This window comes from Lichenostomus cassidix, chromosome 10 (genome assembly GCF_008360975.1).
Source record: "Lichenostomus cassidix isolate B80296 chromosome 10, HeHo_3.0, whole genome shotgun sequence".
Taxonomy (NCBI): domain Eukaryota; kingdom Metazoa; phylum Chordata; class Aves; order Passeriformes; family Meliphagidae; genus Lichenostomus; species Lichenostomus cassidix.
The window spans coordinates 7,678,487-7,704,261 of record NC_139491.1 but is presented as its reverse complement, the minus strand read 5'-3'; the positions used below and the strand labels follow the sequence as shown (position 1 = coordinate 7,704,261).

Sequence of the window (25,775 nt, the reverse complement as noted above, 5' to 3'; positions counted from 1 at the left end):
CCTTTCTTGGTCCTACCAGGAGTTTTGCTTCACTCCTCACCAGGGATCCTCCCGTTTCCCTCCAGCTCTGGGTTTCTGTCTGTGCAGGGAGGTGTCGAGAAGGGTACACAACCCCTTTGCAAGGTGTTCAAGGGCTGAGAGCTGCTGTGTGAGTACATATTTCTTGGCACAAGTGTCTGGAGCCAGACTCCATACTGGAACCTCTGCCTATTGACTCTGCCCTGCAGCAGACAGGGTAACTGGGAGTCTTTAAAATCTTTATTAAGATGTGGAGCTGTGGGTGCCCTTCTCTGCCAGTTGCCTCAGTCTAGAGCCAGATATGGTCATGGTTGTGTGTTGGGAGCTTTGCAGACTTTCTGGTGCTGTGAGCAGCAATGCTGTTCCTGATGTGAGCAGTGCTTGAAGTCTCACTTTCACAGTGCCCACAGAGCTGCTGTCCATAGGAATCCCAAGGGTGGGCACAGCCAGAGGGTCAGGAGGAGCCATGAGCCCTTGGCTGGGAGTGAGATGAATGGGTGAGATGGGAGCACAGACTCAGGGCTGTGCTAGCTCTCTTCTAGCAGAAAGCTTTTGCTTTTTTTGCATCCACCACTGGATGGACAGAGAAATCTGCCTGGAGGGCACATTTTCCCAGGCCATAGTGATTTGCAAGGGGTTGAAAGATCTTAGTCTTTGATTTCTGATGCTAACCTGGCTTCGTTGAACTGTTTTGTTAAACTCTTCAAATGGTGTGTTTCTATTATAATAACGTGATGGGTTTAAAATAAAAAAGACTTCTTCAAGATGATAGCAAAAATGTTTCACTCTGTGTCTCTGCACCTGGTTTCTCCTGCTGCAGCTGGATTAGCAGTGGATGCAGGAGGCTTGGGGAGCCCCTAAATTCCTGCCAGGGGGTTCATCAGATCACTGGCAGCTTGGCCACCCTGGTGACTTGTGCCATCAGATTGCTGTCAGGATCAAATCCTTACCCCAGCACAAGCAGGGCAATTGCTATTGCAATGGGGCAACCAGAGGCAGAGCTGCTCAGATCCTGTACTGGGTGTGAACCTCACATTCTACCCTTTTCTGGGGGTACAACTGGCATCTGGCACCTCCGTGCCATGGGTGCCAACCCTGTGCCTCTCCCCAGGCTGGGACAGTCTAGTGGAACACCAGCCCTCATCTCCAGATTTTCTAGTGTGTCACACTGCAGCCTGAGACTTGTTCATGTTCTGACCTCTCCCCAAATCTCTTGCACTTGCCTCAGGTAATTCTCATAACCAGATTTACTTCTGGTTATACTGGGGGGGTTGGAAGGAGCCAAAACCCACCCCCCTGAGAGAAACCCAAATAGTGGACAGATGTTTGTCCTGCCCTGTTTTGATGCTCCAAATGCTTCCTACCCATGCCAGAAAGCAACCATGCTGCAGGGTCAGAAGAGCTCCCAGGATTTTCCAGCCACACACCCACATACCTTGGGAAATCAGAGGTGCCTCAGCCTGTATCCCTCCATCCCTTCATCCCTACCTGGTCCTACAGCTGACCCTGCAGGGACATCCCCAGCCAAGCACTGCAAATCATCATCAGTGCAGGGTCACCAAGCCAGGACTCACAGGTGAACAGTCACTTCCATGTATTTAGGATGGCTTTTTCTTTTTTTTGAGAAGAGCAAACTCCTATTAAATCATAGATAAATAAAGGGAAGCAAAAGACTCAGCAGAGACCAAGTGGCCTTTAATAGCTGGTGGCTGCTGGTATTGAGCATCTCCAAAACAACCTGATAACAAATATATCCTCTCACCAGCAAACCTGCTTTGGCAGATCCCACATCAAATAAAATATGTAGATTTTTCATGAGAAGGTTTATTTTTTTGGCTCCTTGCTCCATAAAACACATTTACTCAGTCACATACAAAATACATTTATCCAGTTTCTTTAAAACAAACAAAATAACCTCTCCTCTCCATCTGGCCCCTCTCTCTGCTCCTTTCTAGCCTGGTCTGCTTCCCTATTCCTTGCAATATGGAACATGACAGGGTATTTTCAATGCTATTTTTGTCCATTGTGTCATAGCTTATATTTAAAATAGCATTTAAATCTGCCAAGTAGTGCGGTGTTTTAAACTGCTGTCAGACTGAATTTCTCCTCCTACATACCGCAGATTTCAGCTACGACTTAAAGACAGCTGAGGGAAGCTTTTGAGGAAGGGGGGAGGTGGAGGTGGTTGGGGACCAGATTGTCTGCAGGTGTGAGGACAGTCAAAGGATATTAATAGGGTAAAGGGATGATGGAGGGGGGACACAGACCCAAAGAGAACCAGGGAAGGTGTGTATGGCAATGAAATTGCCTTGCCAAAGGAAGCTCTTGTTTGGGACAAAAGGCTGTGATGGTGGGACCAGATGGATGCACCCAGCAGCTGTGGAAATGGGGGCATCCCTGGTCTAAGGGTGAAATGAGAAACCCCCATTAAGGGACATTTGCTCTGCATTTGGGGTTCACCTTCCAGGTCCCAAAAATGGGGTCAATTGAGCCTTTAGTAAGGGCAGCCCTAAGGCAGAGGAGGAGGTTGTGCTACATTGCTTGCACTGGGGTTTATTCTCCCTTTCTTCATAATTTATTTTTTGAAACAGAGCTGACATCTGAAAAGCCCTGAGGTGAAGTAGTATGATCATTGTCCATGGTCATGGGAAAGGGCCTATTCCCCCTCTTTATGCTTTTGGGGATCTAAAGGTGAGCTGGTCCCTTCTTCTCCACCATGAATGAACATTGCAGCCATCCCCAGCAGAGCTGGCTTGGTTGCAATCACATTAGAAACATCAGCCTAACATTTCCCAGGCAAACCCCCAGCCAGTTCAAACCTTCATGACCCCTCTGAAACCATCTCCCACTGATGGAGATGCTCCAGAAATGGATCTTCTTTTCCGTGGGAGCCCAAACCACCTTTGATTCATACATTCAGTCTTCAGCACTTTACATGAGGTGCTGTTGTGTTCCCTTGATTCCCTGTTGTCCCTTTCACATTTCCCCATCTATCCATGGGCACATCCCAGCAGTATGATGGGTCCTGAGTGGCACCTTCCACCCTCTCTCCCCCCCACTGCTCTGCTCTGCTCTGCTCCATGAGCATCCTGCCTTGCATGTCCATGTCATGAGGAGATGCACCATGTCACTGTGCTCCCAGTCGCTGGCACATGAACAGCACAGGGGTGCCCAGGCTGTAGTCCTTGTCACTTCAGCTGCCCCTGCCTGCCTTCCTTCCCTTCCTGGCTCCTCATGTCTCTGCAGGGCTCAGCTTGACAGCCTGCATGAGAATCTGGGTACCACAGGGAGGGCCAATGGATGTGGGAGCATCCCCACATCGAGCTTGGCATGCACCTGCAGCCTCACCCTGCTGCAGAGCTGTTTGGTATTTCTTCTTCCCCATCTCGTTTTTGACTGCAGTGGAGGTCTGGCTCAGCCCCACCTGAGCAGCTGACATTCAGCAGGGGTCTCCTCCTGCACCACTCTCTGCTGTGAGAGCTCCATGGACAAGGGGTGTGGGGTTTCTCTCAGCCCCTCCCAATGCCCGTGGGACCCATACCAGACCCTGATGGCTGCTTGATCCTCCTGGATGTCTGGAGAGGTGGGTGCTTCATAGGGTGCCCCCAGTCTGCAGGTGCCCCTCAATTTCCAAAGAAGGTTTGGGTTTCTCTTCTGCAGCTGTCCAAAGCTCATTTCTTGCTCCATCTCTGTAGATGTCTCACCCTCTCCTGGGACACGTGAGCCTGCCATTGAAATCTCCTACCCATCCTCTTCTGTCAACACCACCTAAAGAAGGGACAGATTGAAAATTTAGCAATGTGTCCTCTGTGTCAATAACTCCCCCTCATTCTCTCCTGGGCAGCACAGAGATCTGCTCACCCATCTTCTCCTCCCTGCTCTGCACACAGATTTACCCCTTCCTCTCCACCTTCTCTCCCTTCACCATTTCCCCTCCTGCCCAGAGTTTTCCATCTCTCACCCTAGCTCCCAGAATGTGAGGTGACCCTTCCCACAACTCCTTGTTGTCTCATGCAGTGCCACAACCCTCAACACATCCCTGTGCCAGCCCCAAAACCAGCTCTGCCGGCCGTGGGCCAGGATGGCAGAGGCATCTCTGTTACACCCCTCAGCTTTCTGGGCTGAGACGGGACCGGCATAAGGATCTCTTCCTTTGGGATCACCTCACACCTCCAGCTCGGTCCTGTTCCCTAGCTCAGTTCAGGATAGGGTGAGGCACCGAGGGTGGGGGTGCCTGGTTGCGTTTGGTTATTTATTCCCCCAAAAGGCAAGGCTAGGGAAGGGGTACGGCTGGCTCCACGATTCCATCGTGGCGCGTTAATCAGCCGCATTAAAATTCCGAGACAGCTCCTGCCAAAGTGGCTGCGCGCCGTGCAAGGTGGCTGGGAAACGCCAGGAGCCGTGACAGGCAGGCGCAGGCAGACAAAGAGCTCGCTCCGTCACTCCGGGTCTGCTCCGGGAGGAGAAAACCAACACACACACACACCCACCCCGCTCCACGCCACCGCACAGCCCACGCCGCCCGCGGCACGGATGCCACCAGAAAGCCCTAAGCGAGCGAGCGTGCGATGGCCAGCGAGCCCGCCAGCATCCCAGACCATCCCAGGGGATGTCTAGGCTGGATGAGCATCCCGGCTGACCCCACCGAGATGGGTGGTACCCTCCACGCGGGACTGGGATGTCACGGTAGTGGGGACAACCCGCTGTTCATCCCCCCGCAACTCATCCCTGCACGCGTGGAGGGCGAGTGTCCCCGCGGGGTGTGAGCCCCCAAGGCGAGGGTCCCTCAGGCCGTGTCCCCCTGCGGAGCCCCTGCCAGCTGTAGTAATGCGTTTTGCCACAGGGTGCCACTATGGCAAAGCTGTAGGGCCGCCGGGCCCTCAGCCCCGTTGTGTAAGGATACCTGGCGTTACCCGCCTTACTCCTGGTTTCCTTCTTCCCCTTCGTTCCCATCTCCCCTCTTCCACCCGGCAAGGAAACGGCAGCAGGAGCCCCCCAAATATTCATCCGAAGGAAATAGAGCTGCCGGGTGACCCCTGCGCTGCGGGGCAGAGGAGGGGATGGTGCGACCCCCTCTGAGGTGTCCTGAGAGTGACACAGTGGAGACTGACATGTCAGCCCTGTGATGGCATTGCTCTGTCTCCACCAGACCCGGCAGGGAGGAGAGATTTTGGAGGTTCTGTGGGACCTTGTGTAGTGACAATGAGTGACAGGGATGCTGTGTAACACAGGTGTCCAGGAACAATACTCCAACAATGCTCCTCTCCTGGGTTTGGAGTGCTGGGCTCTGGGAATGCAGTTCCCCAACAAAGGGGGTCTGGCTTCATTGCTGGGGAGCAAGCAAAGGGCCTGGCAAGGCTACAGCCACTCATCTCCTCCAGCTTTTCTCCAGGGATGGATCTGACCAGCCCTGTCCTCCAGCATCTGGGCCTGTGAACTGCCTGAGAGAAAGGGGATGGTGCAGCTGGGGCACTCCATCCCATCCCATCCCATCCCATCCCATCCCATCCCATCCCATCCCGACACACTGTAGGAGTGAGCAGGCTGGGTTCCACGCCCTGAGTTTCTCCTGCCCTGGCACACTCCAGCCCCTTCCCTGCCTCTCCCCAGAGAACAGGAAATGCCACGGGGCAGCTCAGACCTGCAGCCACAGCAGCACCCCAGCAGACCCACGCTGCACCCACACAGGGGGCATGGCATGGCTCACCTAGGAAATGGAGCTGATGAGAGCTTTGCAGGATCAGTCCATGAACATGAGATTTTTTAGGGTGAAAAGTGCTCTGCAAATGGCAGGCAGTGGGATCCTGCATGCTGCATCCGCCGCGGGCGGAGAGAGAAAGAAGATTCTCTTCTTCCCTCGCTAATAAAGTCTGGCTGAAATGACACAGTATAATCAGTGTTTACCTGGGAGTTTACATATGGTTTGTTGTAATTATAGTTTCAATTCCTGCTTTTGCATTTTTTTTTATTTTTTTTTCCTAACATCTATTTTTCAATCAGTAAAAGTAAATACTATTTTCAGCCCAATGTAATTCTTCCACTCCCGTGGCCACAAACACAGCGAGGAGAGCGATTCCATTTGCGCGCTGTGCAATTGAGCAGAGAGAGGAGCCCGGCGGCTGCGGAGCATCAGTGAAGCCACGGCCGAGCGGGGACCTGGGGACATGGGGACGAACCTCCCCTCCCCACCACGAGTCCCCCAGGGCATCCACCCCACCTGGCAGGGCTACCTTTGCTGGTAAAACCAGCACCAGGCCCAGACGTTGCTTCTCATCACGTCGGCATCGTTAAAACCCCAAAGCTGCCTGGTCGGAGGCAGTGGGGAAGGGATAAGAGCCATTAGGTGAAGCATCATTTATTTCAGGGCTGGCAAAGCTTTGTTCCAGCTTGGGGATTGAGTTGGCACTAAAAGCACTGCGATCCCCAAGATTTAATTTCCCACCCCCCCCTTTCCCCCCCATTTTTATGTCTGTGATTTATAACAAATCAAGGATGCCTGTGTCAGGTCCCCTTCTTCACCCAACTATTGTCACACACACAAGCTGATTAAAACCACCCGGCCCCCGCCGGTTCCTCCTTGTCCATCCATCAGCCGCTCTGGGGACAAACTTAGACATGCCACCCCTAGCCCACACCTCCATCCGTGCATGTTCTGGCACCCTGGGTTTTAAGCCAATATCGGGCATTAATTTGGTGTGCGCATAGCCACGTTTAAACACATACAAATAGGTATATTTATTTATGTCGTGCACCTAAATTCCTGCAAAAATAATTGGGAGCTTTGTCTCAAGGAGGAATTGGGCGTTATTGGGATGCAGAACAAACACGTTGCCCTAGAGACACACAGAGTGTTTCTGCCTCAGCCACTCCAGTTGAATATTTGCCGGTTCAGGCACCATTTGAACTCGGTGCCAAGGCAGAGCCGCTGCCGGAGGCCGGTGGGCAGCTGGGCAGTGCTGTGGAGAAGGGGATTGAGAAGGGACCCTTCTCCTGCCTGGAGGGTCTCAGCCCCTCAAGCAGAGGCCAGAAGCCCTGCCTGCACCCCAGCATCCTCATCATCCTCATGCTGGGGTTTAAAAAGTAGGTGGTGAGGATGCTTCTCCCAGAGCTCTGTCTTTGGCCTCTGCTCTCCCGCATGCCCTGCTCCACACCAGGCGAATTATTGGGGTTTTTTACTGTCTTGAAAAAGGGCTGTTTTCTCCCCAGATGCACATGCTACCCCTCTGAATATTCCTGGGAGCAAAGGGGAATGTTTCAGCGAGGGTTTTGGGATGGGGCCCTTGTCCCCAAGGCTCCAGCAGGCAGGCAGGGAGTTGGGGCTGAGGCTGTGTGGGATCAGAGCTGCCCCACAGCAGCCAGGGTTCCCCAGCCTTCATAGTCTGGCTGTGCCAAAAATTGCCTGTCCCAAAGCATGGGCAGCTTTGGCTGATTAATTCAAGGGGTGCTGAGTTTGGGGTTTCCAAAATAGGAGGAAGGAGGGGGAATATTCACCAGGTCAAGAAATGCATCCTTCTCCTGCCACTGCCTGACACTGAAAATAAAATTAAAACCCAAGCAGTTTTTAAAAAAATACAATAAAATGAAATTGTTTTATTTCTCACTCCCACCAAAAAAAAGAAAACTCTTCTCACCAATCCCAAGCATGAATATATTTCCTTAGTATATTTCTTAAAAGCCTACCACATTCAACCTTTTTCCCCCCAAATTAAGAATGAGCTGGTTTAAACTCTCACCCAAAATATTTATTGCGAGGAACAAAGATATTGGAATCGTCTCCAGTGTTGGATTTCAATTCTCCCTTTCAGGCTTTTATCTTTTCAATCCAAATTTCAGTGACAATAATCCGATTTTGATTGACATTAAAATTATTTATTGTCACATTGTAGCTGTTTAATAAATTGTGGCTGCTTTATTTTTTGGCTTATAAATACTGTATCTTTACTACCTTGGTACTTAATTCAAGGGAGGAAACCACTTCTGAAGGCAGACAGCAATAGTCAGCTCAGGCAAGATATAAAAATGCCTTTTTACACACATGAACCTGAGGAAAGAGCTGATTCCACCTTTTTACTAATTTATATATTTTAAGTCTCTCTGGTTTATACAATTTTACTTTATTTTCCAATGGTAAAATATGCTTCTGTGAGCTATGTGTGAAACGAAGATTATTTTAATCTCCTTTCAGATACAGAATAATTATTTGTCAGGAACATTTAAAAAATCAGGAAAACAATTCATGACACTTTCATGATCTAGATTTGAGAGATTTTTCACCATTCTGGAAGTGAGTTCATAAAAAAAAAAAAAGCAGAAAAAACAAAGCCGGGCGACATCCATTTCAGAGTGCCATTTAAATCTGGGTCGCCTTGCAAATGATTTTCTTTTTTTTTTTTTTTTTAATTTCCACAAATTACTGAAAGTTAAAAGAACCATCAGCCCATTTTACTATTAAAAAAATACAAAGAGAAAGAGAGAGAGAAAATTAAAAAATAACACAGAAGAATGTAGCCCTTGTAGAATAAACCTAAATCAGTTCCCTTGCAGAAATACTTCCCTGGGTGAAAGATTTCAAGCCTGTGTCCCACAAATTCTTTTTGGCAGGGGGGCTCTGCCTTTTTCTGCTGGATAGTGAGGGTGCTGAGGGGTGCCAGAGGATGCCCCAGGGATGTTGTAGGGACACAACCTCTCCTTCTCCTGCCCGCTGCGGGCAGAGGAGGCTGTTTGCCTGCTGTCTGAATGCCCTGGAAAGCCTTTCTGGGGAGACTCTGTTGGCACAGAAAGGAGGAATCTGCCAGGGGAGAGAGGGTTTGTTCCCTTGTGCCTGTGACTGTGCAAGTCGGGGTGGAGGGGCCAGGATCCCAGTTGGGCTCGTGGGACCAGGGAGGGATGCAGGGCAAGGCAGGGAGCAAGGATGCTCTGCAGGATAGTCTTGAGCACCTCCTGCACCCAATTCTCAATGCACAGACCCAGTGCTACCCCCCAAAACTATCCCAAAGCCTAAATCTACACCTTACATCTACATGGGTTTGGTCCCAGCTCCGTCACTGATGCTGCTATTTCAGGGCAGCGTTAGGGTCCTGTGGAGAGCCCCCAGGGAAAGGCAAGGCCTTTTCCACAGGGACACGGGGTGGCCTTGGGGACACAGACTCTCACCCAGTGCCAGAAGGACAGTGGGGCTGCCCTGGGTCTCCCTGCTGACCTTCTGTGCTGCCTCTCACAGTGCCAGGCGGCCGCAATGGCTCTGGCAGCCACATTTGTTTACGGCCTGAATTTGTATTAAAACGGTTCATTATTTTCCTGACTGGCAGGTTTCCAGGGTCCGTGCTAGTTAATAATTGCTGCCAATTAAACCTTCGCAAAATATGCATTGCAGGGATGGGGATGGGGGGGAAACAACACGCGAGGATTTCTCCCGAGCCCACGGATGGCTCGTGCTGCTGCGGAGGAGCCCCGTGGTGGCTTGGGGACACCACGTTGTATCACTGCTCACCGTGGGAGCCTTCTGGGGATGGGGCTGCTGAGCCCCCCGAGATGGGGATCCTTGCAGGGCTGTCACTGAAAAGGGATTTGTCCCTTTATGGGGCAAAATTCGCAGCTGGTGGAGGGAGCAGAGTAGGATCCATCCCAGTGGCGCTCTTGACCTTGCGGGTGCCAGCCTGCCCATCCCAAGCCCTGAGCTGCCCACTCACCTGGGTGTCCCCAGGGTGGGCAGCCAAGGCTCAGGACATTGCCCCAACCCTGAGTATCTCACTGCAGCTTCAAGAAGGTTTCTTTTCAAAGAGCAGCTCCCTCTTTTCCTGCCTTTCCTCTTGTTTCCTTCCGCTGCTGGAACACTCTCTCTCTCTCTGCAGGCCAGCAGAGCATCGCCTCTGAATTCCACTCCAATCCCACTCCAAATCCTGCTCCAGACACCGCCTGGAAATAAAGCATTTCTCAGGGGTGAAACACAAGCAAACCCCCACAGTCCAAAACCCACCTGGGGCTGGGTCTGCCCAGCTCCTTCCACCTGTGACCTCGGGTGTCTTTTACAAGCCATAAAGACATGAGCACGTTTCCCGACCACCGCTTGAAAAGCAGCCAAAGAACAGGAATAAAGAATCATTATTTAGTGAATGCTCTCCCCACTCTTTGATGCTGGGAAGCTCGGCAGAAAGGCTGGGTGTTCAGGCGGGCTGTGGCTACGGGAAGGCTGGGGGGAATGTTTCTCGGATGCTAAAATCGCTCGGAGAGATGCGGGAGCGGGACTGCGTTCGTGGGAAGGACGGCTGACGGGGAACCGCTGCCTTTCAGAAAGGCAAATAATCGCAGCCTAGGTTAGCTCTTCTGTCGAGAGAATAATTGTGCTTCTAAAGGCTCTGATATGATGAGCAGCACTGCTTTGAAATCGAAATAAATACATAAATAAATCAGGGATCTTGGACTGATTAAGGCAATTGCTTCCCTTGCTTTTGCAACCCCTTTGGGTCCTGGTTCCCAGAGCCAATTACATATTTAAAAAGTTTCTCTCTGGAAAAAAAAAAGAGGACTTGCAACTCTAAAATAAAGTTTCTTTGTGGTTGCCTAATGAACAGCAAGGGCCAGGGCAGTTTACTGTTATTAATTGGTTTTAAATGTCTCCAGCTCTGTCCTGAAGCATCTTTTTGAGCTGGCCACAATACGTCTGTGCCCTTCTGACTGCCCCACACAGGGTCAGGGCATGCTGGGCACCACTGGCCCAGGCCCCTTTGTGTGGGTGAGCAGCCAGCCCACCTCCCCCATGCTCTCTCCTCCTCCTCCACCCCATAGTCAGTCCTACCAAAGCCCCCAGGATCTGCTGAGCTCCCAGTGCCTCAGACAGGGTATGGATGCAGCCGATGGGGAGATGAGCCAGGAAGATGCTGAGGATGCTCAGCCATTACTTTTCCAAATGAATTCACAATTTCTCCAGCTCCCTGTTCCCTCCTGTATGACTATGGGGGAGATTTGCTTTGCCACCCACTCCCCACTTTATCCCCCACCTTGGCACGCTGCAAACCCCTCCTTGCCACCCAAACCTCAGCTTATTTCTAGGCTCCACATGGCCACGACATGTGGGAGCTCGGCAGCCGGCATGAGCCCAGGGACTGCCTAAGCTCCTCTTGGCACACCACACCTCACACCACCATGCACCTCCAGGCACTGAGCAGGCAGAGAAAAGCCTCTATTCCTCACCCAAAAAACTCCCAGGGGGGTTAATTCAGCAAACAGCTTCCTTGCCATGAGGGTAGGGGAAATAAATCTTTCTCCCAGCTCAGGGAGGTGCAAAAACGTCACCCTTAAAGGGAGGCAGGGCTCGAGCCATGGGCCTCCTTGGATGTCTTCTCCCTGTAAACATGCATTATTGATAGCAGAAATTATGTTGGATTGGTTTTGGGATGTAAGGAAACGCTGGAGAATATTGATATTTTCCCGAGTTGCTTCCAAACCTATTCTTGGTCTTGAACGTGTTGCGTGTGTCATCTCCAATGAACAGTTTTAAGCTTTAATTCAAAAAATAGCATGATGTTTATAATACTATATAAGGTTTTCTCCTGGCTGTACGCACGGGATTATATATGTGTCGGTGTGTGGGCGCGGATGTGTGTGCAGGGATGTAATGAGACAAACAACTCAATCTGGAGCCGGTGGGGAGGAGGAGCTGCACACGCAGCCCCGAGCAGCGGCTGGTTCCCTTTGGTACCAATTCGGTTTCTTTTTTACCAGCCGTCAGAGTTGTCTGAACAAACACGTTATCATCGGGACCGATCCGTAGATAAACAGGCGGTGATGTTGTAGGTGCAGGAATACACCTGGGGGTGCGTGGGGAGGTTTATTCTCCAGCTGTTGAATGCTGGAGATGGGCTGCTGCATGACAAGATGCCAGATGCTTTTCAGCACATCAAATCCGCATCTCAGCACTTTTCACGGCGCGGAAAGGAAACAGTAATTAAGCGACAGGACTTACACCACTTCCACACCAGAGTCTCTCTGCATCCCTTTCAGCCCTGTGCACGTGTGTGCCAGTGAGCCCCACTATTCCAGGTGCAGCCTCACCCCTTCTGAAACACAATCCCGATGGGTTTTTATTATAATAGATAAATTATTCAGCAGAAAAAGTGTTTCTCCCCATTCCGGGATTTTCCTGCTGACACCTTATTGGTCATTTCTGTTGGTCCCTGCCCAGCTCTACTGGTTTTATAAAATGCTCTGGAATAATACTGGGAATAGCAGCGTGTGGGAAGGAGAAAGGTTTTTATCTGCATGGGGTCTTCCATCTCCAGCTCTGTTTCTATGGATATCTGAATGGAGTTTATATTTATCTCTCCCGTTTGAGCCATGTGTGCAACTTTGGAGGAGAAGGAGGAGGCCAAGAGCAGAGCTGCCCTGCTGCTGGCTCTGCTGAACCCTGACTCCTTTTGGTCAGCAGTGAGAGCATCACTCAGGTGGTCAAAATCAGCCAAAATGTCACTAAGGCAAGGGGAAGCTGCAGGAATACTTGAGCTGGAGCTTAACACAGCAGCTAGCAGCAGGCACTGCGTCCGGCAGGGAAGTGGCCCCTCTGCAACCCCCAGACACCAGTCAGGGATGTCAGGGCAGGAGCATCACTCCCGGTCCCCAGTCCCTCGTCCCCAGTCCCTCATGCAGCTGCCCTGTAAATGGCCAAATTTCCCGGGAGTGAGGGATTTTCCATCTGTCACAGTGTCCTTTGCTGTCAGGAGAGAAGTCGGCACAGCCCTGGTGCCGGGGGGAGCATGCCGGGTGCCGGAGCAGGTAGGAGTGGGAAGGAGAGCACATGACTCGGCCTGGCCCCGGCGCACCAGCTCCCAGAGCATTACCATGATGGCTCCATCATTAATTGATCAATCACTGGATGACAGTTAATTAAGTAGAAAATAAAGCTGCTCTGCCCAGCCTGGCATTAGTAGGCAGCGGCATTAAGATTTCTGGAGTACAAGGGAGAAATTAAAAAACAAAGGCACAGCTGGAGGAATAACCCCATCGCTGGTGGCTGGGGATGGCAGCCTGGCACGAGGTGCCCTGGGTCAGGATGTGCAGGCAGCCCCTGAATGGCAGCGATGGCCAGTTCTTGGCTTCTCCCCTTCCCAAGAAACTGTATTTCACCTGCTGCCCTCCAGGAATAACACTTATTTTCCACCTGCCCCTTTCTCAACCGCTTTGGTGCTGCTGCCCAGGCACTGGCCACTGGCCACTGGCCACCAGACCCTCACCAGCACACAGATCTGCAAAGGGGTTTTTCTTTTCAACCCTGTTTTCCCATGTCTCAGTCCTGTCTTGCAAGCTAACCCACAGTGTGGGGAAAGAGAGAAAGCCAGATAGAAAGCATCTTCCTGCCCCCCCATCTCATGTGCCCGGGATTGTCTTGATATGAAAAATTATGGTTTTTGTTAAAAACTATTACTAATGAGGCGTCTTTCCTGCCCTTAATTGTTGCCAAGGCGATGACCCCAGCCAGCCATCTTTAATTAACTTAGACTAGATCTCCTGAAATGAGTTCCTCGGGTAAATTGCTCACCACAGCTTTCAGGCACGGAGCCGTGTTTGCCAAGCCCACCCGTTCCGGCACGCTGCCACAGCCACTGGCAGAGGTGATGGCACAGCCTGGTGTCCCCACCTCTGCCTTCCCTTGCCACCACTGTCCGGCAATCCCAAAGCCAACTGGTAGAAACTCAGAGTAAAATGGGGATGAGGACGGAGTGACTCTGACCACAGGGAATGGGATGAAGGCAGGTTTCTCCACAAAATGGGAATTCTGCCTGGCTGCTGGCTGCTCCCATCGCAGGGGCTGTGGGACCGGCCGCACGTTGGCTGGCACCTCTCCAAGCGAAAATCACATTTCCTGCCTGACAGATAACGTCGGTCAAGAGAATGCCAAGGACGATTCCTGAAAATGCCATAATTGTTTTAATCTGATGGCGGATAAAAGATAATGATGCTAACAATATTTAAACGTAATTATAGTTTCCTGCGGCTGTTGGGCTCTCTGAATCCTCTCCACTCAAGTGGCTTTGTTTACGGGCAGCTCCAGGAAGGCAGGGCCCGTGTTCCTCCTCTGTCGCCTTCACACCTGCACCTCCATCAAGGCAGGGGGTGGACACATGCCAAGGGGTTGGATCTCCTCAGGGACCAGCCCTGGCCAACTCTGCAGCCCTTCCAGGTTCTCCCATTTTGGGCCCAACATCATCCATCCTGTATCTCCTGGGATGTGATTTCTGTCTTGGAAAAGGGACTGGGATGCTAGTGCTTGGACCATGGCAACGTCCAGAAGAGAGTGATCTGTTTGGGGAGTTCTAGGGACAGGTGGTAGAATTAAATCCCCCCCATCAGGATGGGGTAGGCATATGTTGGCTTGTTTCTAGCTGTCACCCGTGTCAGGGCTGTGGCCCCCTATAGCCCCCAGATTCCATCCTCAATTCTGCTCCAAGGTGAGCTCCCCAGCATCAACATAAAGCAACAAAGCGGGGAAAAGGGAATTTTTAGGAATGGTTTGCTGATGATAAACAAATAAAAAGCACCAGAGATGGATGTCTGGGGAGTTGTAGTTCACAGGAGAAGAAAATGGTTGAAGAAGAAAATGGGATGAATCCCTACACTGAAGACCCTCCTACACTGGATACAGTTACCACCATCTCAAAGAAAATCCCCCAGTCTTTTGGGGCCTGGATGCCCTGGTGGCCCCAATAGCGGGAGGAGAGGTTGCAAAACAGCTTGATCGAGTGCACAGGAACAAGTAGTGAGAAAAGATGGGATTTAGGCAAGGCTTTTAGAAGAAGTTAAATATGAAATGGCTATTTCAGTAGCTGTAGTTTAGCCTCCTGAGTGAATTGGTCTTTGTAAATAGGAATGGAGGATAGCCAACTTCCCCAAAAGGGCTCTACGGGGGGTCCGGAAAACCACAACGTCCTGAGTTTAATGGGGAAAACAGATAGAAATGGTAACAAAGAATGGGGAGAAACAGCAATAAACCTGATTGTTTGGTAAATAAGGCCGAGCCTGTTGCCGAGAAGGGAAGTTTGAAAAGCAGCTGGGGAATGAATAACCGGTTAAAAGTTAGGAGACAAAGTGGCATAACAAACCCGAGAGGTTCCCAGCTCAGAGCGGTCAGTGCCGGAGCCCCCGCAGCAGGCAGGGGTGTGAGCCTTCGGAAGTGCCAGGGAGGAGGGAGGAAGCAGCAACAGGACAATATCCATTGCTTCTCCAACATGATAAAATCTGGCACTGTGCAGAGGGCTGTGGAAGGGTCTTGTCTCGCTAATGAACTTGGCCTTCAAGTGAAGGAGGAATTCAGTGTTGAGCACAGAGGAAACAAATCCGTTACCTACACAGCAATGAAACAGATACATCCATGGAGGACGAGTGCTCCAAGGCATGGATATGACATTGAAAAGATTAGCCTGGTCACTGGCAAGAGTGAAGAGGCACATGGCATGTCAGGGATGACTCAGGACAGACCACAGAAGAGGGCAGGCATAGGTGAGGAGAGGGCAGGGATTGGCTCACACTGTGCCATGTGGGCACACATGGGGGCATCCCAGTGGGGCTGGGGAGGCAGCAGGGCAGGGTGAGGAGGCATCTTGGAGTTGTGCAATAGCTGCCATCTGAGGAGAAATTAAATAGAGTAGGAGTCCAGCCTGCAGAAAGAGGGGCTCGGATGCTCCAGCTGAATGTCTGGCACAGGGAGCTGCTTTGTGTGACCAAAAGTTTGGAAGGATTGGAAAAGAAATTGGGGAGAGCAGAGAGGTGCGTGGCTGCTGGAAAGGCAATGAACCAGCTGGGGCTGAGGGCTCTGCAGAAAGAAAGTAGGGCAAGAGCAGGCAAGAGAGTGCCCTCTCCCTGTCACTGTCCTGTGCCCTGGCCTGGCCTGGGACATCTCTGGGGAGGGAGTGAGTCATCTCCGGAGCTGACATGGGGCTGGGCGTGGCCCGGGGGCCTCTACTTCTCTCTGGAGCATCTCTGCCCTCCAGAGCCAGGCATGTATTTTGGGAGGGGACCTCTTTGCTATAGCACCAGAAAGGATCTCCTCCCTCCCAAAATGCACCTCCAAGTTTCCCAGCGTCACCCCGTTCTTCGTTGAAATACACGCGAGACAGGCAGGGACAGCTCTTTACACTACACACATCGCAACGATGGGTACCCACCCTTTTCCCCCATGCAGCACCTAGACGCTAATGGGGGGCAGTGAGTCCCAGGAAAGTCCGACCCCCGCCCTCGTCCGGCCCCGAAGCCCACGGTCCCAGCCATCAACCCGCGGCCGTGGCCACGCGTGGCCGGCACAGAGCGTCTCCACGGGCTCGGCGCAGCCCCGATGGGGCGCGTTGACATCTGTAACCAACACGCCGGCTCCGGCAAAGGCAGGGCTGCCCGGCCAGGCGGAAAATTAACACTGACATTGAGTTTAATTAAACAAAACAACCAGGCTGCGAGATGGAGCGGGGACGTGGCGGCAGCTGGAGGAGCTGGGCAGGGCGCGGTTCGGGACCAACACCCGCCGCCGCCCCGCCGGGACGAGCCCACGTCGACCGGTCTGAGCCTGGCGTGGCTCGGGAAGCCGAGACTGGATGGGCGGCCCGGCTTCCCCGCCGACACTGCCGGCCAGGACCGGGAAACAGCATTTTCCTTCCCCGTTTTGTCCGTCTCTTTACAAAAAGACGCGCGGGGTTCAGCGCGACATCGAAGGCCCACGCGTGTCCCTGCCCCGCGGGGAGCAGGACGGGTGCCCGGTGGTCTGAGGCGCGGGGGGGAGGCGAGGGACGCTCCAAGGGCCGGATTTCGTTGAGGGGGATTTGGGGAGATGCTGACCGACTGACACCCAGCCCCTCACCGGCTGCGGCCCCGCGCCTGTCCCCAACCCTAAACACAGGGGGTGGGAAACGGTTTGATCCGGACAGGGACACACCGGCAGAGCATTTCTCGGCCAGCTGCTCCCCGTCGGGCACCAGTCGCACCAGTAGCACCAGAGACACTGGCGCTTGCCATGCCTGGGCAGCGGAGAGCCGGGCAGCGCCGGGAGAAGGGAAGCCGTGCCCGGGGAAGGCTGTGGTTTTACGCCGCTCGGCTCCGAGATTGGTCGTACGAGGCAGAGCCTCCCTGCCCGCTGCCCGCTGCCCACCGCCGACGGCCGCTCGCACCGCAACTTCCTCCGCGGAAGAGCTGAAAATAGAGCGCAGCCCAGCGCTAGGCAAGCGGGGAGGGCTGCCTCCTTCGGCCCCGACAGCCGCAGGGCTGGTGTCCGGTGTTTGGGGCTATTTCTGTCTGACCCCCCGCAGCCCTCTGTCCCTCTCCGGGAGCACCCTCCACCATCAAAGACCCTCGTGTTCCACCCAGCCCGCTGCGTTCAGGTCCTGGAATCGAGGGCTGATCCCTCTGCCGTCGGCCTCCTCCTCCGAGCTCCCAGTCCATAGCTTTGGGGGTTTTATCCTGGTCATTTTATTTTATTTTATTTCACTTTTTTTTTTCTGGGGGGGAGGGGGGGCGTGTGAAATGTCGGCTTTGAAGGATATTTGTAATAACATAACCAGCAAAATGAATGTCATATTTTTGCTCCAATGAATTGGATTTCCTGAAATATTGTCTCCGTAATGATGCCTTTAGGCTCCTCTGGATTAGATAACTCTCCAACCACATCAAGAAGGCTAATTATCCCAAAGCCACTTTCCCGGCGTTTCCACATCCATTTCACACACCTATGTATATCTATATTCAGAGACACGGTACTCCCACGAAATAGCCGGGGCTGCCGCTTTGCGGGGACGCGCACGGGAGGGGACAGGCCACCCGCGCCCAGCGCCCGCCGCGTCCCCGCGCCCGGGGGAGCCCCGTCGAGCAGCGTGACGACACCAAGCCCGACTGTCCCGCCAGCCAATCCGCGAGGCCCGAGCCCACCCGTCAGCCCCCGCTGACCAATGAGGGGCGGCGGCGCGGCCCCGGCGGGATCCCCTCGACGGCTCGAGGCTGCCGTGGGGCGCTCCGGGACCCCCCAGCCCCGTGGGGCGCGTCGGGCTCGCATCCCCCGGCGCAGGGAGGGGTGACACGGGCTGGGGAGGGCTGGGGCAGCGCCGGGGCTGCCCGGTGGGGTTGGGTCCCGCTGTCACAAAGAGGGGGGTGTGGGAGGCGGCGAGACCCTCACGGAGGGGTTGAGGTGCGAGGAGCAGAGCCCCAAACAAAGGACGAGGGGTCGTGCCGGTCCCACCGAAACCACAGCGCTCCGGGAGGTGCGGGCACGGCCGCCCCTGCACACTTGCAGGCGGAGCCGAGGCTGCCCACGCGTGGGTGCTCCTGCCGCCGCCCACCCCCCTGCTCCGCCCGGCGCGGCTCTCTGTCCCGGCTCTTTGCTTGGGCCGGGGAGTCTGTACTTCGGGATTATTCATCTCCTGCAAGTTTTTTGTTAGGCGGCCCTGAAAGGCCTCAAAGGCTGGGAACACCATTCTAATTACGGGGAAGCACAGCTTATTTAGAAGATAAAAAGAGACTTGTAGTCTCATAACAGCTTCTTATATCCGTCAAATAAGGATCTCTAATGACGGGGTGAGAGCCAGTGAATGCCTAAAACAAACTAAAAAAAAGGAGTGAAAATAAAGCAGCCAGGGGCTTAAGATATATTAAATTACCCTGATTAGGAATTTAGGCCGTGGCTCGAGTCTGCTGGAGAGGCTGGCGAGGGGGGGGGACGGAAAGTGCTGCTATTCATTTCTGGGGAGAGGGGTCAGTAGGTCGGAGGAGTTCACAGGGCCTGGCTCTATTCTTATGCTAACAGAGAATACAAGCGCTGGCCTGGAAAATAGAAATGAATTTGCAATAATCCGAGCCCCTCTGTTTGCAAGGCGAGCGGCTCTATAGCTAATTGCAGCCCGGCCTCCCCCGCCTCATTGCGGACAGTTGTAACGATGCATGGGAGATTAGAGCCCGAGGGGCTTGGGGGGGTGGATTTAAGCCGTCTCCCCCCCTCCCTTCCCTCTGCCCGACGGTGAAATATTCCGGGGCAGGCGCTGGTGTTTGGGCTGGCTCTGCTCGGAGGGAGCGGGGCCAGGCAACTTCTTGAACTTCCCCGAAGCCGCGCAGGGGAGCGGCCGGCGGGCAGAGCGGTGTGCCGGGGGGGTTGGGGGGGGCGAGGGGTCGGCTGTGCGCGGCCCCGGGGCCGGCGGGGGCGGGAGAGGGGGAAGGCAGCGTAGGTCCCGGAGACGGGGGGACCCCCATTGAGCTGTCGGTGACAAGCAGTAAATCGGGGAAGAATAGCGCATGGAAACGCGCCGTCGGGGCCGCTGGCCGGCCCTACAGCTGCTGCCCCGTCTCGCCGCCGTCAGAGCCACAGTCTCCTCGGTGGCATTCCCGGCTCCTGTCCCATACATCGACGCCTCCCGCCCCGCACCCGAGGAGTCCCTCCCCGCATCCTAAGGGTCCCTCCCGCACCCCGCGGGGTCCCGCCGCCCCCTGCCCCGAGCCCGCCCCGTCGGCTGCTCGGCGGGCTCGGTCGCCCCAGCCTGTTTCAGGACCCTGGACAGGGGCGGGGCAGCCGTCGGGGCGCGGCGCCGCCGGGTCCCCTCGCGTCCTCCGGCCATGTCCCAACGGGTCGAGGGAGGGGGTTCCTCCCTGGTCCGGCCCGATCTTGGCCTCTCTCCTCCTTTTCCCAATGTTGCCGGGCTGCGATCCCCCTCCGAAGCGGCCGTCAAGTCCCGGGGCCATCCGTGGGGACGGGCCACTCCTTGGCACCGGTCGGAGCCCCCTCCAACACAAACACACCCGCCTGTGCGCAGAAACGGTGTATAGGGGACGAAAATGCAGTCGAGGGGCTGCTGTAATGAATATCGAGCGACTCGGTCAGCCTCCGCCGCCCTCGTCGGCATGCGGGCTACTCCCGGTTCTGGGGACGCTGCGGACTCCCCGCCGTGCCCCGACGGTGAAACGGGGTGGCAGAGACCTGGTGTCACCCTGCCCGGTCCTAGTGACAAAGAGCCGGCCCTGCTGCCAGAAATACAGCCTTCTTTCGTTAAGCGCATTCCCGTCCTCCTCGCCTGTGGCTGGCCCCAAAGCCGGAGCCAGAAATGTCCCGGCTGAGGGCTGTCCCTGGGGCCAGAGGCACAAGACGGTGGCAGCCCTGGACCGATACCGGGACCGGCTCTGCAGAGCCGGGCCGGACCCTGCGCCCCACACAGCCCTGGCAAAAATTCTGCCGAGCGCTGCAAACTTTGCCCGGCAGCTCTAGGCTGTCCCTGCCGTCCTGATCCTAGAGGAATCGGGCGCAGGGGGTTGGAGAGCAGGTTCGGGGGTTGCTACGGGCCGGGGCCGGGGTTGCCGGGGCCGCGCCGGCGGCCACAGGTCTCAGGGTCTCCATAAATCACTTTTCAGACTCTTGAAATTCTCTCACTCGAGACTGAAATTAGAAGGATGATTCCTGTAAGTGGCACACGCCGGATAGAGTCATCCCCGCTCGGCATTGTCCGTGCCACGGGGCTTCTCCCAGAACCTTTGCCTAACACTTTTGTCGTTTTAAAAGGCAGAACCTCCGAATTTTATCCAGAATGCTGTTCTGAAAGGCTGCTTAAGCTTAAGGAAATTATAATTCAGGTATATTTTTTAAAAAACTCAAATAAAAAAAAAAACACTACACACAAAACAAGCCATACACACAAAAATAACAATAACAATAATAATATAAATAATAATATTATTAATAATAGTAATAATAATAATAATGCCAAAACAACGGTGTTTCTAATTTCCAATTGTATATTAAGTCGCTTCAAAAAGAGGCTGCATTATTTGTAATCATAATCTATTAACTGGATTTGGGAGGAATTTTCAGCAGAAAAAAATTCATTATGGGACTGCTCTGTGAATTTTTGCTCTCCCAAGGATATACGGAGAAAAGATATACTCGAGGTTTTAAAAATTATTTTGGGAAACAAATTCGCCGGCGCTTTTATCTCCTCCGTGGTGGGACACGGAGATGAGCCAGGGAGATTTGATTTCTCAACGCCGGCCAGAATTTGGGTTCTCCTCTCCCCAGAACACCGCCAGGTCCGACCCCGCGTCCTCTCCACGCCTTGTCATTCCCGGCCAGAAATAAACCACCGAGGAGGAGAAAAGCTGGCTTATTTGCTAGAATAAAAATCGGGATTATTTAATTTATTTTTTTTTAATCGTGTTTATTTGGAAGAATGAAAAGTGTGTTTCTTTGCAAGAAAAAAAATCGGGTTTATTTGCCAGACCAAAAAGCCGGTTTCTTTGCAGAGGGAGGACCCGGTGCTCTGGGAGGTGTGGGACGGGGGGCTGTGCCGTGTCTCGGGGACACGCAGAAGAAAGGGGGTTCTTTCTTCCCCCACCGAGTGCCCCCTAAATGGGGCTGGGATTCATTCCCCGGCGGGTTCCCCCGGGCTACGAGCGGCCGATGCCCGGGGCCCTCACCCAGCCCCGCACCCGCGGTGCCAGGGCGCTTCCTCGCTCTCTCACCGCAGATGTGCGGGGATTTTTGTGGGCAGGGAGGGAGCCACAAAGGTGCCCGGCAAGTGCCCTCTTTTTCCCCCTGTGGCTGAATGGCCCCACGGATGCGTTTTCCTCGCCCCGCGGCCCGTCGCAGACTGTCCACCTGCCCTCCTCGCAAGGACGGGAGAGCTGTTCCCCCTTCAACGAAAACCCGGGGTGGTGACGGCGGGGCCCTCCGCGGTGCCAGCCTCGCCGCAGGACGGCCAGCATGGAGGGGAAGCCCGGCCGGGGGGATCCCCCATCTCAGCTGCGAGCGAGGGGCGGCGGCCTTTCCCCGCACCCCCCGGCCGTGGGTGCGGTGCTCACCCCGCCGCGGGATGCTCCGCAAGGGTGCCCGGGGAGCGTGCGGACACCCTCCGCCCTGCTGCACACACGCGTGTGCGGGACACGCACACACACTCCCCGGGTGGTGACCTGCAGCTGTGACACACCCACCCGAGTGGGGACACGCGTACGGCGCGGGGTTGCAGCACGCGTGTGCGGACACGCACAGGGCAGCACACGCAGAGGTCGCGGACACACCCGTGTCCACAGAGGGACACGGACACGGGGTTCCCACCCGTCGTTTGCAAACGCACTCCCGCAGGGCGCGCCCCGGCCGCTCCCCAGCTCCGGGAGGCGTGGGGATCTCCCATCCCGGGCATCGCTGGCACCTTCCCTCCCCGAATTCATCGGCTTTCTCGCTCCCTTTCCCCACTCCACCCAACCCACTCAATTAAGGGCGGCGACGGGAGCGGGGCTGCGAGAGGCGGTGGCTGAGGGCCCCCCGCCCGCTTCCTTCCCCGCACAAGGTGAAAGAACACAGAAATGGGTGAAAACACAGAAACAGCCCCAAAAGAGACGCTTGCCGAGCTTTGGCTTTATTTATCCCTGCGTATCCTTGTGCCCTGAAGCCCCGGGCAGGCTGGACGACCCGGGTACCAGGCGGGGCAACGCCGGTGGTGGCTCGGCGGGCCGGGGGATGCGAGGGGGTGATGGGGTCCCACTGCCCGCGGCGGGGGGCGCGGGGAGCCGCAGGTGCTGCTGGCGGGAGAGACCCGCAATGGCTGTTTGGGTGTTGCATTAAAGCACGCTGCAGTGCGCACACTGCGGCCCCTCCCCCCGCAATCTGCCTGTATGCTAATGACATGCAAAGAGACTCATTTGCATGTTTATCTCTGTCAATGGGCAAGCGTGGCGGGCGCGGTAATACGTTTCCCACCGTGGCGTGGAGGCCTCCCCCCGCCCCGCTCCCCTCACCACCCCGCCGGGCCGGGGAGGGTCGGGCAGGGCTCTTCTCCGGCCCCTCCGCCCAGCCCTGGCACCAAGACAGGTACTGCCACAAAATGGCTACCGGGGGGGCCCTGCAGCCGCCCGAGCGCCCACCTCTGCCCCCAGCAGTCCCCGGCCCATCCGCGCCCCCTCCCCGCAAACCCACCTCCGGATTTTGTGCTCAAGCAGCCAATCGGGGGCGCGGTACCCTTCCCCCCTCCATCTCTCTTTTCTCCCTCCATCCCTCCTTTCTCCCTCCATCCCTCCTTTTCCACCCTCCATTCCTCCTTCTTCCCCTCCATCCCTTCTTTTCCACCCCACATTCCTCCTTCTCCCTCTCCATCCTTCCTTCTCTCGCCTCCATCCATCTCTTTATCCCACCACTATCCCTCCTTTTCCACCCTTCATCCCTCCTTTTTCAGCCTCCATTTCTTTTCTACCCTTTATCCCTCCTTCTCCCCCTCCATCCCTCCATATTTCCTTCTCCCCTTCCATCCTTCAATCCACCCCTTCAGCTCTCCTTATCCCTCTCCATTCCTTTTTCATCTCCATCCTTGCTTTCCCCCCACTCTGTCCTGCTTTCCCCAAACCCAGAGAAAAATCTCCACTGTTTCCACCCGCGGAAACAGCGTGTTTTCTGTTTTCCCATGGACCGAGGAAAAAGTCTTTTCTATCCTTCTGAGGGGTTCTGACTCCTGCCCGGGTGCCGAGCCCCCAGCAATTTGTGACCTCTCTGGGTTTGCCGATACCGTGTGAAGTCCCCGGTGGGCACAGAACCGCGGGTGGGTGCCCCGGAGGGGTTTGCCCCTCGTTCCTCTGCTAAGGGGGGCGAGAGGTGTCCACGGGCACTAGTGGGGAAAAGCAGCCGTGTGTACATTCATGCCTGCTGGCCCACGGAAGGAACGGACATTGGAGGCACCAGTGCGGGTGTGGGTTTTTTAAATAGCCACCAAAAATAAAACGCGGCCTCTCCCACGGCCCCGATGTGCGCCCACGCCGCTATTTTCAAACACGCACGTGAGAGAGAGGAGCTCTGTTTTGGGGAGCGGGGAGGGGTCTGTGCCCACTCTCTGTGCGAGGATGTGACGACCCCAGCGCACCCTCGGCGGGGACGTGGCACCGCGCGACCTCCCCACACCCCACGGGGCGTTGGGACGGGGGAAAACCCGGGGAAGACTCAAGACCGCAATGCAATACAGCGTTATACGCGCTCCATTCCATTTATATGTAAAGAACACATATATTCTTATGCTCCGCTATAATTTATGGCGCCGTATTATACTACACGATGCTGCGTGACGCGATGCGACGTGACAGCCCTCGGCCCTCGGCACGGCACGGCCCCGTCGGTGTCCCCGGGCGGCGGAGCCGCCCCGCCCCGAGGCGCCGGTGAAGGGCGCCCGCGTCGCTGCGCTGGGCTCGAGGACGGGTTTCGGGGGATCCCCTCCTACCTCCCCACCCGGTATCCCACCTCCTCCCTGTCCCTTCTCAGCCTCTTATTCCCTCCTTTCTTTCCTCGCTCTCCCAAATCTCGCTCACTTCCCCGACGAAGGTGTGTTCGCTCCTTCCGTCCGTTATCTTCGTTTTAGCCCCGGGAGGAGGAGGGGCACGTGTGTTTATCCTCCCCTACTTCACCCGAAATTGTCTTAGAAAAAAATAAAATCAACCGAAAACCTAAATCTGCGTGAAACCCCCCGACCCGCCCTGTCCTGACCAGTTTATGCCAGCACTACCCAACCGCAGGTACTAGGAGGGGGTTTATTTGTGGGGTCCGTCAGCACCTCCCTCGGTCACCCTACAGCTCCCAGCCCCATGTTATCACACCTGTGCAGAGGGAGGTGTGACCCAGGCGGGATGGTGCCGCTGACCCCCAGCGCGGCTTTGCCCCGAAGCCCCATCTCCGAGGGCAGCGGGCCCGGGGGTGTCGGTGCTCGGGAGCCCTGGGGGCGCCGGCCCTCAAAGGCCCCCCAGCCCCTCGGTCCGCTCCCCGGGTGGGTGTTCCCCTCTCGAGGGGGGCGGAGAGAGGCAGGCCGGGGCAGAGGCAGGTTTGGGAAGGCCACCTCCCCTGGCTTTCCGACTGCCCCCGCCAGGCAGTGTCCCCGCCGCACCCCGGCCGGGGGGGTCCGCATGCCCGGGGTAGGTCGGCTCGGGGCTCCTCGTCAGCGTGCCCAAAGCAGGGCTGGTTTTGCGGGTGTACGTGGGAACCCCTGCAGAGAGACACCCTCCCATCACTCCCCAAAACCTGCCGTGTCATCACGCCCCGAAGCAGAGGCAGCCCCCCAAAAGCAAATGGGGTGTGTGTTCCCTTACCTGAGCGCTGGCCCGGGGGAGCCACGCAGAGCGGGGGGTTCTGTGTCCGGCTCGTTTTCTCCTGCCGTGTCCCGCAGCAGAAACTTCCTCCGGCCGTGGCCGGGGTCGGTGCGGGGGAGCCGGGCTGTGCCGGGGGGAACCCGCGGCCAGGGAGAGCCGCACACCCCGGGCCGTGTTTATATGTAGAAAGAAGGGTAATTTGAGTGCTTATACCAAGAACCGGGGTTGTTAAGTTTGCAGGCAGACAGCTAAACGGTGCCAAGTGCGGGCAGGGAGGGGGGTGCGGGGGGGAGGCTGGGGGTGTGTAAGAAATAAAGAGCAATTGTCAGAAGCGAACAAAAGGCGGAGGATGGAAAGGAGCTGGGAATCCCAGGGCAGAGCCCCTCGGCGTGGACTTGAACTTGGGCTTTGACACCGTCTGCCAGGCGGAGAGCGGCTCCGGGCCGGGCGAGGCGGGCTGCGGGGGGAGTGACAACAGCCCCGGCGACACAGAGAGGGGGCATTACCCCCTCCAAACACCCACCTTTGACGGGCGGGGGGGAGCGCTCTGCTTCAGGATGCGAGTGGTCCGGGGAATAACCCAGACGGGCTGAGACCCGACGGGCTCAGCGCACCTCCCGGTGCAGCGCGGGGCGGCGGCGGGGGGACTCCGTCGGGGCTGGCCGGGGCCAGACGGTCGGGGGGGCCGCCCGGTTCTCACA

At 55.5% G+C, this 25,775-nt stretch overlaps 1 long non-coding RNA gene across 1 annotated transcript; it reads right to left on the bottom strand.

Annotated features, from left to right (window-relative positions):
* Positions 1-1,692: 1,692 nt before the first annotated feature.
* Positions 1,693-25,523, bottom strand: LOC146432643 (uncharacterized). The gene is made up of 2 exons (XR_014854180.1): positions 25,075-25,523; positions 1,693-3,786 (listed from the first exon to the last, which is right to left on the bottom strand). It is a non-coding gene; the product is annotated as an uncharacterized LOC146432643 (long non-coding RNA).
* Positions 25,524-25,775: the final 252 nt, after the last annotated feature.